This window comes from Panthera uncia, chromosome X (genome assembly GCF_023721935.1).
Source record: "Panthera uncia isolate 11264 chromosome X, Puncia_PCG_1.0, whole genome shotgun sequence".
NCBI lineage: Eukaryota > Metazoa > Chordata > Mammalia > Carnivora > Felidae > Panthera > Panthera uncia.
Genome location: NC_064817.1, coordinates 14,300,432 through 14,317,365, shown reverse-complemented (window position 1 = coordinate 14,317,365; position 16,934 = coordinate 14,300,432). Strand labels below are relative to the sequence as shown.

General features: G+C 43.3%; 1 protein-coding gene across 1 annotated transcript in view; it reads left to right on the top strand.

The window, feature by feature from the left end:
- The window catches only part of ADGRG2 (adhesion G protein-coupled receptor G2), a 122,057-nt gene that overhangs the window by 34,390 nt on the left and 70,733 nt on the right, over positions 1-16,934 (top strand). Inside the window, exon 2 of the mRNA XM_049643551.1 lies at positions 6,651-6,693. The gene's annotated coding sequence lies outside the window, so the exon portion shown is untranslated. The remainder of the gene's footprint in view (positions 1-6,650; positions 6,694-16,934) is intronic.

Here is a 16,934-nt window from a genome sequence, read left to right as displayed (position 1 = left end):
CTCGTTTTGCAATCTACCACCAAAGAGAAGGACTAGAAATTTATTTCATGGGCACAGTTGGCAGAGACACAACAGTGTCGAGGGTGAGGGTGAGGGTGTCACGTTGAAATAAAAAGTGCTATTAATGAATCACCAGGTTCCTATCTTGCGCACTTTATCTGTCAAATACGACTGGATAATAATGTGACTTCTTACTCATTTCCAGGGGGAACAATGAAACCTTCATGGGCAAAGGTTTCTTCATCTTTCACTCCTGACGTAGGACTAAGGAACAGTTAAGTGTGTAGTACGTCTCCACCGGCAAATATATTTGGACACAGAAAGATGTTTAATGCTTCAGACTTTATTTTTAGCCCCAATATAATGTCAAATGTACAACAAAAATTTAACAAACAAAGGAAAAATTGACGTGGGGGTTTTCTTAGTTGCTTGGTAGAGCCTCTCCTACCTGTACAATTGTTTGGTTTTTGTCCCCGTTTATATATGTTTTCATTGTATTTTATCTCATTATTGAAAATACAATATCAAAACATAGTTCAAGTAGAGGGAAATGCCCAGAATTTGTTGCTACCCAGTGGAAAGGGAAGTTAAGAGTTAGAAAATCCCGGGTATGACAATTGGGGTCGATTTAAGGTTGTGGTGGTTACCTAAATTCAGTTTTCGTGGCGAAATGTTTCCAAAGAAATGGAAGATGGTTCGCCTCAGGTTAACTTTGTATGAATGTATAGTTTAGTCTAAGACTTGTATTAAAAAAAAGTATTCTTTCAGGGGCACTTGGGTGGCTCAGTCCGTTAAGTGTCCGACTCTTGATTTTGGCTTAGGTCGCAATCTCGTGGTTCGTGAGATTGTGAGATTGAGCCCCGTGTCCGGCTCTGTGCTGACGGTGCGGAGCCTGCTTGGGATTCTCTCTGTCTCCCTCTATACCTGCCCCTCCCCTGCTTGTGCTCTCTCTCTCTCTCTCTCTCTCTCTCTCTCTCAAAATAAATAAACTTAAAAAAAGTTAAAAATATTCTTTTTGTGAAACCGTAAACTAACGCTCTGAGAAAGAACTAATTGGTATGTCCTCGCAGACGTATTTACTTTTAAGGTGGTAATTATTTGTACCCTAGAGCAAGTGATGCTTTGTTCTGAGCACCTTGTCCTGTGGAGGGCTGTGGTTGCCTCCCTCAGAGAGTTGGATCTGATTATCAGGGAGTCATTCCATGGTGGGTCCTTGGCACGCGGTCTTCTATACCGCTCTTCCAGCTCTGGACAGAGGTAACCGTCCACATTTGAGGTCTTGGAGTAATTTGGCAAATGTCAGGCTAGGTAAGGGGAGAGAAGGAAAGGAGGGACATTGTAGGACGAAGGAGAGTATGGGTACGCTGGAGAGATATTGTGGGTTTGGGTCCAGACCACCACAATAAAGCAAGTCAGATGAAGTTTTTGGTTTCCCAAGCGCATATGAAAGTTATGTGTACACTTTGTTGGAAGCGTTACGTGTTAATTGCTAAGCGTACGATAATCGCATTGCACAAAACAGCGTACGCGCCTGAATTCAAAAATACTTTATTGCTAAAAAATGCTAACCATCATCTGAGCTGTCAGCAACTTGTAATCACTGACCACAGATCACTATAACAAATACAATAATGATGAACAAGGTCGAAATATTGTGAGGATGAGCAAAACGTGACCTAGAGACAGAAAGTGAGCAAATGCTGTTGGAAGGGAGGTAGCGACAGACCTGCTTAATGCAGGATTGTCACAACCCTTCCATTTGCCACAACCCTTCAATTTGTAAACCCCGAAACCTCCCCGCAGTATCCTTGAGGCTCAATCAGGGGAAGCACAGTGAAACAAGTTAACGCCTGTTGAAGGGAAGGGCAGAGAGAACAATGGGGAGGGGTGAGAGAGGAAAGGAGTTGAGTGTAGGAAAAATAGTATGGCAGCTACTTTCCCTGGCCTGGTCTGTTCCATTTACCACAGGCACGATGAGGTCATCTCCTTAGATGTTTGAGAAAGCAATTCCACAAGCTCTGTCACTTCTGCAAAAGAACAGCGATCAACACCAGGGCATCCGTCCTCCTGTTTAACTTAAATCTTGGGCTATGGTTTAAGCCACCGTTTCTCCTCCTCTGCCCCTCGGAGAGCTGGAGAACACCTAGCTGCCTTTTTTTTTCTTTTTCCTGTGAGTGTCTCGTATACTCAGCGGCTATTAGTCATGATCCATCACGATCTCCCTGTGGACACGCGGTGTGAATTTTTCCCAGTCCATTCGCATGATGTATTTTTTTAAATTTTTTAAAATGTTTTTTATTTATTTTTGAGAGAGAGACAGACAGACAGACAGACAGAGACAGAGCCAGAGCATGACAGGGGAAGGGGCAGAGAGAGAGGGAGATACAGAATGTGAAGCAGGCCCCAGGCTCCTAGATGTCAGCACAGAGCCCAATGCAGGGCTCGAACCCACTAACGGTGACATCATGATCTGATCCGAAGTCAGACGCTCAACCGACTGAGCCACCCGGGCGCCCCGTTCACATATTTTTAATACGTTCCATTGGTTTTCTGCTCCATCTCTCCAGGGTCCCTTCTGGCCATCCTCTGCTTTGCTCTTTATGCGTCAGGAACGTCAGCTGATTCCAAGTCCTGCCCACTCCATGCCGGTCATGGGCTCTGTGTCTTGATTTAGGCTGTTTCCTCTCCGGAATGCTCTTTCCCATTTCTTCACGTAAAAGGGGTCGTGCACCCTTTGGGATGCGGCATGACTGTTACCTCCTCAAGGTGTTCCGTGCCTGCATCCATTTCCCTGCACTGGCTGAGTTTCCTTCCTCAGAGCTCCTGCCATGCCTGTGACAGAGTCTGCAGCCGGTTCATCTGGCACTTCCAGAAAACTCGACATTCTGGATTCAGGCTCCGAAGTTCCTCTTGGCCGGGCACCCTTCGGCAGGGTGCAGCCTGCGGAGCCATACAGAGTGGCCCTGTTATTGGCATGTAGTAGGCATTCAGTAAATGTTTGTTGCATGAATTATCTTCAGAGTTTTCCAGAGCCTTGTCACAATTTAACTCTTCTCTAGCAGTCTGTGTGGGTGAAGATCTTATTAGGTTGGGTCTGATCGGCAGTGGGACCACCGCACGGTTCTGCCATCCCTCTTTTGTTTGTGCCTCGATGGTGATACCCACTACTCTCCAGTCCAGAACGTGCATATCCCTGGCCTTCTGTGCGTGCCCACAAGCCTAACCTTCAGTGTCATCTCTGACAGTGCAATTTGCTTTTCCTACTAGTGTGGAGAAGCCTCTCTTTGTTGATTTCTTCACTCGTTCCCGATTTATCACAGCCTCTGTGTTTGGTCCTTTCTTCCATGGTGGTGTCAATGCCAGGAACCCTCTGCCATTCTCTGTCCCTCGGTCCGGGCCACTACTTAATCATTAGGTTTCAAATGACGTGCTGAGTCTTCCAGGAGGGCCTTGTGTCGCCATGTGTCGCCATGTGTCGCCAGCCAGCGGGGGTTTTTCTTTTTGTTTTTTAAATTGATCCCTGGACCAGCTTTGGATTGCCCCATAGGGCAGTGGTACAACTGCCTGGGGCTGGCTGGCTGTTACTTGTGTGCTTGGCCTCTTCTGCTGATTACCCCCAGGATGCTTGGGTCCTGTGGCCTGCACCCAGGGCCTCTGCGGTCTGTGAGCTCCGGAGTCCCGATCCTTGGATGGGGCTTGCCTCTCTGAGAGCTTACTTGACACTGGAGCGGGGCCCTGACCATATACGCAGCATTTCTTCCCACCCAAACCACTTGTCCAGTCTGCTTACCCTTTTTCTCTCCCTGCTCTCGCTGGTATTACCCTGGCTTTTAGCCAGCTTGATAAATGGAGGAAGTTGGATGTACTTCCAGCCTCCCGGATGTCATGCTCTGGGGCAGTCTGCAACCGCGGGAGGTTTCAGTTAATCCTAGCCGTCGGTGAATTTGCTGTTCTCTGAGAACTTTCTCTGTTCTGTGCCATGTCTTGCATAAGTCGATATGGTTCCTTTTGTGACTTGCCCTTTCGTTTCAGTGATGTAAGGAGCCCAAACATTGGCAGTCACTGTACCCTTCCCCCCCCCCCCCGCCCCCACATGGTCTCTCTTTCTTTCTAAGTGGATTAGGGCAGGGCCAGTGGACATGGCCTCCAGCTGAGCCATTGATGGCATTAGCTCCTAGTCAGCCTCCCTCCCTCTGAGCTTGATTTGGGAGCTCTTTCTGGAGAACCTGGATGTCTTGGCTCTCCTTCTCTCCTGCTTTTCCTAGCTGGAAGAAATAGATTTCATTGCATAAGCAATACACAAATACGTGTCTTGTGTTCATCCTTTTCCCCCATCACACTGCGTTCTGTGGAGGCTTGGTGGGTTTCCTTCCAGGCTTTTTCATGTGCATTCGCACTTGCCCCTACTTAAATAAGTATGCACACGTAGAGCTTTGCTTCTTTCTTACCAGATCCTAGTTTATGTATTATTAGGAATACTTGATTTTTTTTTCTTCTGGCTTACATGTACTCACAATCTCTATATGTCAATACATGTAGGTCAACTTCATTTTCTTAAGCATTGCATAATATTCCATAATATGGATGGACCATTATTTTTTTTTAATGTTTATATATTTTTGAAGGAGAGAGAGAGTGTGAACGGGGAGGGACAGAGAGAGGGAGACACAGAATCGGAAGCAGGCTCCAGGCTCCAAGCCGTCAGCACAGAGCCCGACGCCGGGCTCGAACTCACAAACAGCGAGATCGTGACCTGAGCCGAAGTCGGACGCTTAACCGACTGAGCCACCCAGGTGCCCCTGGATGGGCCATTCTTTATTTAACTGTTCATCTGCTGATGGGTGCTTAAGCTTCCCCCACACCGGAAGCTGCAACGACAGGTTTTTTGTGTGTATGTGTATCAATGTTTCTGTAGGGACAACCTCTGGAATTAGAATTTCTGAATCAAAAGCTATACACCCTTCACATTTCAAAACCTAGCTGAACTATTCTCTCAAAGTTGATGTTTCCACCAACACTGTATGTGACTGTTCATTTCTCCACATGCTCCCTAGCTCTGGATATTACTGGCCTTTAAAATTTTTTCCTCCAGTGGGCAAAACAAACCTCATTGTTGTTTGCCTTCTTTTTTTACCTGAAAGTACTCCAAAGGAGCAAAGAGAGCCTCATGTTGTTTATTAATAAATTTGGTTACCAAAAACCTTTGTGCTTTACTGTGGTTATCGATAAGGTTTTGAAGAGGCAATGTTCTTGAGTTGCGAAATTTCATCAAAATCCCTAGGTAGAAAACCCTCATTTGCACAAACGTGAAGTGAAATTATTTCCATACTCAAGTCACAGTCGATTTGTTTCTCTGTTTGATTATCTGAATGTTTTTCACTTGTTAATCCTACATTCATTCCACATTGAGCATTGGGCCATGTGTTTGCAATTTGTTCATGCTAGGACAGGATGTCATGCTTGGCCTTCGTTTTTGTCTTCTTTAAACATTGCTTAATGAAGTTTTTCTGACGTATCAGACTTTATTAAGAGCTATTTTTTTTTTCTAAGATTTTATTTTTAAGTAATCTCTGTACCTAGTGTGGGGCTCGAACTCACAACCCCAAGATCAGGAGGCACATGCTCCACCAACTGAGCCACCAGGTGTCCCAAGAACTACTTTTTTTTTTTTTTTTTTTGGTAAAGAACATATCATGATCAATAGAAACTCACCATGACTCCTTATTTGTTCTTTGAATTCATATCTTGGATTCTTCGTTGAGCATTGACTTTCTGTCTGTTGACTGAAGCCAGAAGTAGGTCACTTGGTTCCAAGATCACCTATAGATTGTTTCCTCTTAACAAATCTTGATTTGAAAACCGTTATGCCTGTATTTCACATTGAGGGGACACCATTGTATGAAGTGAGTTCTCTTCTCGTATGAAGCGTATTAACTCTTCGAGTTAATAGTCATACCAGTGTTTTGGTTTCAAAGTAAAGCGTAATGGAATATTCTGAAAGATACAAGTCAGTTTGTCAACATTGCACTCTGCTTTGGGTGGGCATCCCTTTCCCTTTCGCCGGTATGCATCTGCCTTGTCCCTCACTCAGGTCATTGCCCATACTCCCACATCCCCCTTCCAATTCTGAGCCACACGTAACAGTCAATACGGTTATTTATGTGGTCCTTCTGTGGAGAAAGAATTCTGCCTCTGGCTTTAGGGGTACAAGAAACATAAATGACCCAATTCTTGGTATCAAGGAGTTTATGTTCTAGGGAAGTTAAGTCACAAAAACATAAAGAAATATCTGACAAAGCATGGTTTCTAGAAGGGACTCCCTTCCCCCGCCGACCCGGCCACTTCATTCTCCAGTGCCCCTATGATGCTGTTAATGAAGCCTGAGACTGAGCAGTCATAAACGCTACTAAAACATTAACCCGCTCCTCCCCAACAGTGGCTTTGGGCTGGTCTTCAGTTTAAAACGAGTTCCTTAAGAGCAGGGTTTGCTTCCTCCATTTCTTTTGTTACCTCTGCTTCCAAGTTCAAGCCCTGGTATATGGCAGGGTGGTCTGTGGGCCATGGCTGATGGGCTGATGGTAGCTTCAAGCATTATGGTGCCAAGAAGCCAACTTGCCATTGATCTAATTTTTTTTTTTTTTCATTTTCAGATTTGTGCAGAGTCTCCATCTTTTCTCTTGAACTTCCTGTCAGGTGAGTGAGGCTATTTCTGTGTGATAATATTGTAGAAATAATGAACATATTTGATTGTTTTTTTTTTCCCCTCGAATGACCTCCCTTCATTTCAAATCCCCATCCCCTTAACTACTGTATTCTGTTTTGTTTTGTTTTAAACTCCTCACTCCCACTTGGAGGCTTCTTCTGTAGACATTTTCTTTTCCTCAGGGATTCTATTGTGGAACCATTTCTTCTTGCTAGTCCAGTTGTTTTTTGAGAACTTTCACTAATGGGTACAGACTTTGAAGTTATGTGGCGCAATAAACTCTGGGGAAGGAAAACGATCATTTCCAGAGAACTCTTTGGGATTTGGTTTCACTCTTTTCCCCTTTCCTTCTCCCTGGACTGACTTCTCTGTCTCCAATAGCTCTTCTCACGCATTGAAATGGACTACTGAACATTCTCTTTCTTTTTTAAAAAAACTTTATTTTGGGGAGAGAGAGAGAGAGCATGAGAGGGGGAGGGGCAGAGAGAGAGGAGGGACAGAGGATCCGAAGTAGGCTCTGTGCTGATAGCAGAGAGCCTGATGAGGGACTCAACTCGTGAACCGTGAGATCATGACCTGAGCTGAAGTTGGACGCTCAACTGACTGAGCCACCCAGGCGCCCCTGAACATTCTCTTTCTTACCTGAAGTGCTGTGCCCATGAAGCTTCCAAAGGCTCCTCCCAACGAGATTTCTGCTCCCAACTCTTCTACACATAATTAAAAGAATTTTTTCTAATGTTTATTTATTTTTGAGAGAGAGAGAGGCAGAGAGAGAGGGAGACACAGAATCCGAAGCAGGCTCCAGGCTCCAAGCTGTCAGCACAGAGCCCGACGTGGGGCTCGAACCCCCGAACTGCGAGATCACGACCTGAGCTGAAGTCGGATGCTTTACCGACTGAGCCACCCAGGCACCCCTACACAGGACTTTTTAAACCTCTACTGACTTATACTTCCTGTTTCCTTTGAGACACCTAAATATTGCTTATATCTGGTTCTTGACTGGTATAAACAATAGAAATCTTGTAACCGATACAACGGTTTATTGCTGTTAACCTAAATTAGAACAATCCTATTATAATTTAAATGATAAATAATACACGTTGTTACTATGTTAAATCCCGATAAGTTATTATTGTAAATAAGGTTAAAATGTCTGAGCAAGGTCACCCAGCTAGTGAATGGCCACGCTGGGACTTGAAGCAGGAGTTGGCCCGGTGTGATGACAAAAGCAAGGAAGGACACAGAATACTGGCGGGTGGTTTGCTTTCCTTCGTCCCTCACTTCTTCTCAAATACGATCTCCTGATGATACAAACCGTGTACTTCTGCCCCACCCCTGTCCCCATCTTTCGGTGCAGATCACCATCTTGGGGAGGCTTGTAAGGAGAGTCTCCTATTTTTTTTCTCTCCATATTGATGAAATTATTGTGTAGCCACAGATTCCAGACCAAATCAATTAAAACATCTTTTTTTGAGTGCCTGCTGTGGGTGGAGTTGCATGCCGCTGGGGTGGGGGTGAGGTGGAGACTGAGTCTATACGGGAGAGGATGTTGTGTTCCGGTGCCTTGTTTTTGTTTTTAGGCTAAGTTGACTCGCATGGACCATGAAGAGAAAGTTAAAAAAAAAAAGTCACTATTTATTTGGCTACACCAATGACCAGTGAATCCAAGTGCATAGTGGCTGTGAGTTCTGGAGGGCAGGAAAGATATCTGTCCTGTGTATCGTAGTATCATAAGTCCCATGTGTAGTACCTTGCATGTAACAGAACCTCAATAAATTTCTGTAAACTAGATGAATGCTAAGAGACTTAATGACAGAGAACAAATGGAGGGAGGTGGACGGGAGATGGGCTGAATAGGGGATGGGTACTAAGGAGGGCACTTGTGATGAGCAGTGGGTATTGTACGTAAGTGAAAAATCACTAAATTCTACACCTGAAACCAATTTCACCATATATGTTAACTAGAATTTAAATAAAAACTTGAAACAACAACGTCAGCAAAACTAGGTGAAAGTAGGAAATATTTCCAAAATCTTAAAGTTTATTTTTTTTATTTTGAGAGGGAGAGAGCACATGTGCACACGAGCAGGGGAGGAGCAGAGAGAGAGAGAGAGAGAGAGAGACAGAGAATCCCAAGCAGGCTCCGTGCTGTCAGCATAGAGCCCGACGCGGGGCTCGAGCCCACGAACCGTGAGATCGTGACCCGAGCCGAAACCAAGAGTCGGGTACTTAACCAGATGAGCCACCCAGGTGCCTCCAGATGAAGAATTTATGTCCAGAGAATTTAAGGGACGGATTAAGGTCACACTGTAGGTGGTGGAGCCTGGATTCGAAGGCAGGCGGACGGCTCTACCATGCATGCTTTTGTTCGACATATTTACCGGGCGTCGGGAGAGGAGCCTGAAGACTGGGGGGAGAGACAAAAGCAGGCTTTCGCTTTGCCTTTGGGTAATCAAGAGGATGGTGGATTGCAGGTAGGGCAGCGGAGAAATTTGGAGATGACTGAGGGAGTTGAAAAGTAGAACGCCTCTCAGAGTTTTGTTTACTTTAAGCACACGATTTATTTCTAATCTTGCACATGTGGTATCGCATTCACTTGTATTGAATAAAGCTTTTTCTCCCCCCTGCGTTAGAAAGCACTTAATGCTTCCTGAGGAAATCATTTTGCACCGTCAAGACCCAACGAATCGTGTCCTTCCATTTGCTTCTAGAGACGTGAAAGCTTCATATTACAATCATGCCATATGGTTCCCCCTTGACTTGACTTCGCTATGATAAATGACACACAAAGCTGCCATTTTGGAGTTCATATGCAGTACTTACCGGTTAACCGAGTTTCTGTCATCGTTAGGACATGGGTGTTTGGGGGCATATGAGCGGTCATTTCTCTTTTTACAGCATTGCTGGCTTTAGTTCTTGATGACTTTATCTTCAAAACATTTTGTTGCTGAAGTTTGGAATGGTTCCTTTTGTGCTGTATTTATTCAAATTACCCCAGTTTACAAGATTTGAAACTGCTGCTAGGCATTTCTGTGAGCATGGCAGAGACTTCTGTAAATAGTCTCATTTGATTTATGAAATGGGTCAAACTGTGAGGACTTTCCTTGTCAGGTTTTGGCATCAGGGTTGTCCTAGCCTGGTGAAAATGAGTTAGGTTGTGCTGTCTGTCTCTGTTCCTGGAGTGTTTGTGAGACTGAAATTCTTGTTTTTTAAACATTTGCTAGAATCACCAGTGTGAACATCTGAGACCAGACTTTTCTTTGTCTTTGGGAAATTTTTTGAGACTTAATGGTTATACATCGATTCATGTTTACTATTTCTTCTTGATTCTTTGTTGGTAAGTTGTATGTTTTACATAGGGATGTGCCCATTTCTGTCTAGATTTTCAAAATTATTGAATAAAGTTATTCCTAAGATCCTTTAATCTTGTATGTTTATAGCATTTTCAGTTATGTTGCTTTTTAAATTCTTTCCATTGGTTATTTGCTGATACTCACTCTCTCTTTTCTTCCCCCTTTGCCTCCCTCCCTCCCCTCTTAAATTTGCCAGAATTTTCTTTTCAAACACCAACCTGGGCTATGTTAATAACCTTTATTTTATGTCTTTTTTTTCTATATCATTATTTTATGCTTTTATTTTTGTTATTTCCTTTCTAATTCTTTGGTTATTTTTAATGTCTTATTTATTTTTGAGAGACAGAGAGATACATAGCACGAGTGGGGAAGGGGCAGAGAGAGGGAGACAACAGAATCGAAGCAGGCTCCAGGCTCTGAGCTGTCAGCACAGACCCCGATGCAGGGCTCGAACTCATGAACTGTGAGATCGTGACCTGAACCGAAGTTGGAGGCTCAACCAACAGAGCCACCCAGGCACCCCCTAATTCTTTGGGTTTAATTTGCTGGGTTTTTTTCCTCAAACTTCTTGAGAAGGAGCTTAAGTTATTAATTTTAAGGCTTTCTTGTTTTCTAATATGTACATTTAAAGTTTTTATGTATTTAATTTATTTTAAATTTATTTAAATTTTTAAAAAAAATTTAAATAGATTTTTGAGAGAAAGCGTGCGCACACGCGTGCGTGTCCGGGAGGGGCAGAGAGAGAGAGAGAGACACAGAATCCGAAGCAGGCTCCAGGCTCGGAGCTGTCAGCATAGAGCCCGATGCGGGGCTTGAACCCAAGAACCTCAAGATCATGACCTGAGCTGAAGTCGGACACTTAAACGACTGAGCCACCTAGGCGCCCCTCTAATATGTACATTTAAGATGTAAACTTTACAGGTCTTTAGCTGTGCCCCACATGTTTTGAAAAAGTGTTTTTATTATATTACCAAATATTTTCTAATATATGTTATGGCTTCTTGTTTGACCTCTAAGTTATTTGTTAAATAACAGTTTAACTTTTTGTTATGGCTTGATTGTCTTGTGGTCAGAGAACATGCTTCTTTTCTTTTTCCCAATTCTGTAAAACAGTTTTGAGACTTCTTGTATGGCTTGGTTTTCATAAATACTCCAAATGGAGTGGAGGGTTCATACATGGTCTTTAAGTCAGGTTCGTTAAATGTGTCATTCAAATATTCTGTATCCTTAGTGGCTTTCTTATTTGAATTTTACCAAATGATGATAGAGATGTAAATTTGTCATCTTCCTATTGAATTGAACCTTTTAGGAATGAACCATTTTAGTTACAGGTAACGCTCTTTGCTTTAAAGTATTATTTGGGGCACCTGGGTGGCTCGGTTGGTAAGCTACTTAAGCTCCTCAGGAGAGTCAAAACAAATAAATAAACTTTAAAAATAAATAAATTTTAAAAAACCAAAAAAATTAAAAAATTAAAAAATAGAAAGAAAGAAAGAAAGAAAGAACGAAAAGAAAGAGAGAAAGATCACCCAAGATTCATCTTGGTCCAGGGCCCCCTTTTGTGGTTGCGGACTCTGATGTACATGGCAATCCCTGGGGTTGTACAGTGTGTATAAGCTACGTGACTGTATGCCATAGCCCTGCTGGACCCCTCCAAGAAATGTGCTAGATCTCTTCAATTTCTTTAAACATACTAACAACGATCATATTTTGAAAGATATGTATGCCATCAGTGCAACTTTGAACGGCAATAAATGATAAATCTATCTTTAAATATAGAATAACTAGAGAATAAGATTTAAAAGGAGGGGGGCGATAGCTTGAGACCACTTTAGGGCAGGTCTCGGTAAGGGTTATGCTCTGTTACCTCTGCTTAATTGCCATAATTTGATTATACCATGGCTGCCACGACATATGCAATGATCGATATTTTTTTTTTGACCTAAGTAACAAGGGGTGTGATAATGGTTCCGCAAGCCTCCTAGAAAATTTTATGCCTTTGAGATATTTACAGTGAGTCATAAGTGTTGACTAACCAGACTTGCACAAGTGGAAATTGAAAAGGGAGGTACTGGAGAGGTTCTCAGTGCAAATGAAGCAGTTGACTTGGATCATTCAACTGTCAAAGAAGTCAGAGAATCTCAAGGTTGCTTTTTTTTCCCCCCCTAGAGTCTCTGGTTATATGTTTAACTACTCTAAAAAAAGAATCAGGAAACTATTAGTAAGAACATAACTGAATTTCGATTCAAAGTCGACTAAAAGATCCTGATTCAGCAAATACCTCAGAAAAAAAATGTTCTTCAGTGATCCAAGAATACACTGGGTTCAGTTACTCACACCAAACCTTCTGCTGGATACAATAAAAAATTGTGAACAAAATATTAAGAGCATTTTCTTAAATATAGCAAAGAGCTAACAAGAGAGAAAAGAATTACCAGGCCGGAGATGAAGGGAAAGCGAGAACTCAAGGAGGTAATGTAAACAAAGGAACCCTTTCTGTGTGAGCTTATGGGCCTAATGAAGCAAACTGGAGCTCCAGATATGAAATACAAAAGAAAAGCTCAGAGACATGGAGAGAAAAATACAAGGCCTAACATATTCTTAAAATTCAAAAAGGAGGGAGGGAAGAGTTAGAGAGAGAGAGCGAGTGCACACACGCCAGCTGCTTCGGCTCAGGTCACCATCTCAGGGTTCGTGAGTTCAAGCCCTCTGCTGGCAGTGCAAAGCTTGCTTGGGATTCTTTCTCTCCGGGACTTCAGCTCTCTGTACCCTTTCCCCGCCCACATGGTCTCTCTTTCTCTCAAAATACATAAATAAAACTTTTAAAAAAATGAAAGCATTATTTGTCTGATATTAGTATAATCTGATAATATAGTAAAAAATTAGTATATTTTCTTTTGCTTAGTATTGGCATCGCACATCTTTCCCATCCTTTTGTTTGCAAACTTGCTGTATCATTATGTTCTAGTTGTGTCCTTGTAAATAGCATATTTGGACTCTTTTTTTCCAGTCTGATGATCTTTGCCTTTTAATTGAACCATTTAGTCCATTTATATATACATTTTTTAATATGTGTTTTGAGAGAGAGAGAGAGAGAGAAGGAGAGAGCGTGCATGAATGGGGGAGGAGCAGAGCGAGAGAGGGAGACAGAGAATCCCAAGCAGGCTCCGCACTGTCAGTGCAGAGCCCGACTCGGGGCTTGATCTCGTGAACCGTGAGATCGTGACTTGAGCTGAAATCAAGAGTCAGACGCTTAACCTACTCAGCCACCCAGGTGCCCCAGAAGACTTTAACTTCTTAATTTCATTTTTTTACCTCCTAATTGATATATATATCTGTATTATATACTGTATATGTAAATAATATAGGTGTCATATTTTTATGCTATCATGTTTCATTTATCCCTGCAAGATATTAATGTTTTATACAGTAAACATTCATTTGGATTTACCAGTATATAGTGCCACCGTTAGCTCTGGGAAACTGGGGTGTCTGACCTGTGTCTCATGCTTTAGAAGGTCCCTCTCTGGCCCTTCCCTAGTCATAGCCTCTCCAAAGGGTGAGAAGTTTGCAACACAAAGAAGTGATGCCCACCTGGAACGTGGGACCCTGGAATCCCCTATCCGGTCATTCTGTGCCTATTTCTAGGACCTGAGCAGGCCTCTTCATGCTGCAGGTATACATCCCTTTAGACCTAAGGGATGACCAAGGGGTAGCTGCTTACCAGGAGAGAGGGGGGTTAAACGTACAGGCTGGGGTATCCGCATGCATACGCACAAAGCCTCTTGTAATTTGAGATGGAGCCCTAGTGGAAGAATAAGGGCAAATTGGACCTCCTTTTGTTTTTTTTAAGTAAGCCCTATGCCCATTGTGGGGCTTGAACTCATGACCCTGAGATCAAGAGTCATGTGTGGGGCACCTGGGTGGCTCAGTTGATTAAGCATACGACTCTTGACTTCAGCTCGGGTCACTGATCTCATGGTTCGTGGATTCGAACCCCACGTGGGGCTCTGTGCTGACAGTGCAGAGCTTGCTTAGGATTCTCTCTCCCCATCTCTCTGCCTCTCCCATGCTCACTCGCACACTCTCTGTCTCAAAATACATAAATAAACTTAAAAAAAGAAAGAATCACATGCTCTACCAACCGAGCCAGCCAGGAACCTGGATCTCCTTTTTTTTTAATTTTTTTTTTTTATGTTTATTTAGTTTTTGAGAGAGACGGACAGAGCACGAGTGGCAGAGGGGCGGAGAGAGAGAGGGTGACACAGAATCCGAAGCGGGCTCCAGGCTCTGAGCTGTCAGCACAGAGCCCGACATGGGGCTCGAACTCACGGACTGCAAGGTCATGACCTGAGCCGAAGTCGGCCGCTCAACCGACTGAGCCACCCAGGCGTCTCACCCCGGACCTCCTTTCAAACTCTTAACCTGTATATCACAAATGTTAGGAATGGGCCTGGTCACATATTAACCACTTTTCCTTCTCCTTCATTCCTTGTTGCATCTCAGATCTCATTGTTTGCGTACATCTTTTAGGATTTGTTTCAGTGAGGATTTGTAGGTAGTGAACGATATCACAGTTCTTGTTTGGTCTTCTGGCTTCCATTGTTTCTTCTGAGAAGACAGATGTCAGTCTATCACGTGCTCTTTTGAGGGTTAATTGTTTTCTCTCCAAGACATAAAATTTTCTAGGAGGCTTGCGGAACAATTATCACACCTCTTGTTACTTAGGTCAAAAAAAAATATCGATCATTGCATATGTTGTGGCAGCCATGTACATCAGAGTCCACAACCACAAAAGGGGGCCCTGGACCAAGATGGATTTTGGATGATCTTTGTTTGTTTGTTTGTTTATTTATTTAATTTATTTATTAAGTTTATTTGTTTTGAGAGAGAGAGAGCATATATGCAAGCATGAGCAGGGGAGGGGCATCGAGAGAGAGAGAGAGAGAGAGAGAGAGAGAGAATGAATGAATGAATCCCAAGCAGGCTCTGTGCTGTCAGGGCGGAGCCCCACATGGGGCTCCATTTCACGACCGTGAGATCATGACCTGAGCTGAAATCAACAGTCAGACGCTTAACCGACTGAGACACCCAGGCGCCCCTAGATTTTACTGTTTAAATGCGAGCAGATAGTTTTCTTTGCAGTTGATGCTATCTCACCAGCCATGCTTAGCACCTTGAAAATGTGCTAAGAGTCGATGGCTATTCAAATCATCTTTCTCGATGGCCTAGATAGCACTGAGCTAACCCAACTTACACCAGAAAATGAAGAAAAGTTCTAGCTCAAAAAGGTAAAAATGACTTTTGTGTATAATGAATAAGGCTTTCAAAATCCACAGATTTCCTCCTTGGTCGGTGATCCTAGGACGTGATGACTTAGCAGGGTGTTGTCTGGTTTATACAGAAGGCAATAGGAGCCACGTTATTTTAAATGTGATAAAACATCTCCTTTTGGGAAATATATATTCAGCCTTGAGGAAAGGTATTTCAGCCTTGACAACTGAAAGCGGTCTTTTCCGTGGCACCCGATCTGTAGTAAGTCCTTCTTGATCTGTGTTCTCTTTTCAAGATGATTGCTGGAATCACCCTTCATTCTGGCCTTTCCTGCTGTCGTTGGGAGTTGAGTACAAGCTCTCTTCAGTGAAAAGGCGTGGTTTATTTTGATCAGAGGCCCAAGTTCCAGCACATAATAACCAGTCCCTGTGCACTCTGACTAATTTAACTTTGACCGTATCTTATGTACCACTTAGGAGGTCCTCCCCTAGGACTTGGCAAAGCTCAAGAATGAGGTGGCAAAAATTTTGAAATTATATAATAGCGTTTTGACTTTGTTGATTCATTTCACCTGGTGGATTCAGAACAGTTTACTTCCAAAGACACAGATCCTCAGGAGGACAGCATTGTGGTCTGGTAGAAAGAGTAGGAGTCCCACCAAACAGCCAGATGACCTTGACCCATCGCCTAGAGCATGTTGGTTGGGCCTCTTCCTTGGTCTGTCGAATGAGGGTTTGAGGCTAGGTGAATTCTGAGTTCCTTTCCAGAAGTAAACTGCTCTGAAATCCGATATTTGTGCAGTAAATTTTCTAAGTCAGTTCTACAAATTCCAGGTAGAGTTGAGCCTGAGGGCATGTGTATGGGAGAGAGTTTTTTGGTAGAGGTTTGGTGCACTAAATGCAGATTGTTTTTTGAATAGCAGTGCTTTTGGAGGGGGAACTGCACTCAGAAATAAAAAAAATAGATTGATTTTTAAACTTTTTAAATGCAACTTTTTGTGACAGACCCATAAGTGTCCAATTCGATTGAGTTTCAGGAACTGAACACACCCACGTCACCAGCACACAGAACGGCACCTGTACCTCAGAAACCCCTTTGTGCGCACTTGTAATTATTCCACCCGCACCCCCTTCCAGGGATAGCCGCTCCCCCTGCTCCTCGCTCCATCCGTCAGTTTTGCCTGCTTTTGTACCTCACACGAATGGACTCCTGTACGATATGCATTCGTTGACGTCTGGCCCCTTTATCTAACTTTGTATCTCTGAGATTCATCAATACTGTTGCGTGTAGCTGTAGCGGACACGTAAATTTTCCTCCAGAGAGACATTGCTACATCTCTGCACGGCTATATTAACATTCTGGTTCGAGTGACTCATTTGGGAGGGTCAATAATATGCCATTATGAAGAGAGAGAGGATAAGCGCGCTGAAGAGCAGGGCCAAACCAGAGACATTTTACAGTTTGTGAACGTAGTGTATTAATATATAATACAATTTATTGATTTAAAAAACGTAAGCCCTCTTTGGAAGGAGAGGGATTCACCTGCTGGTCTGAGACGTTATCACGCCGTGTCCAAGGAAAGAGTTACCTCCGTGGCATTGGTG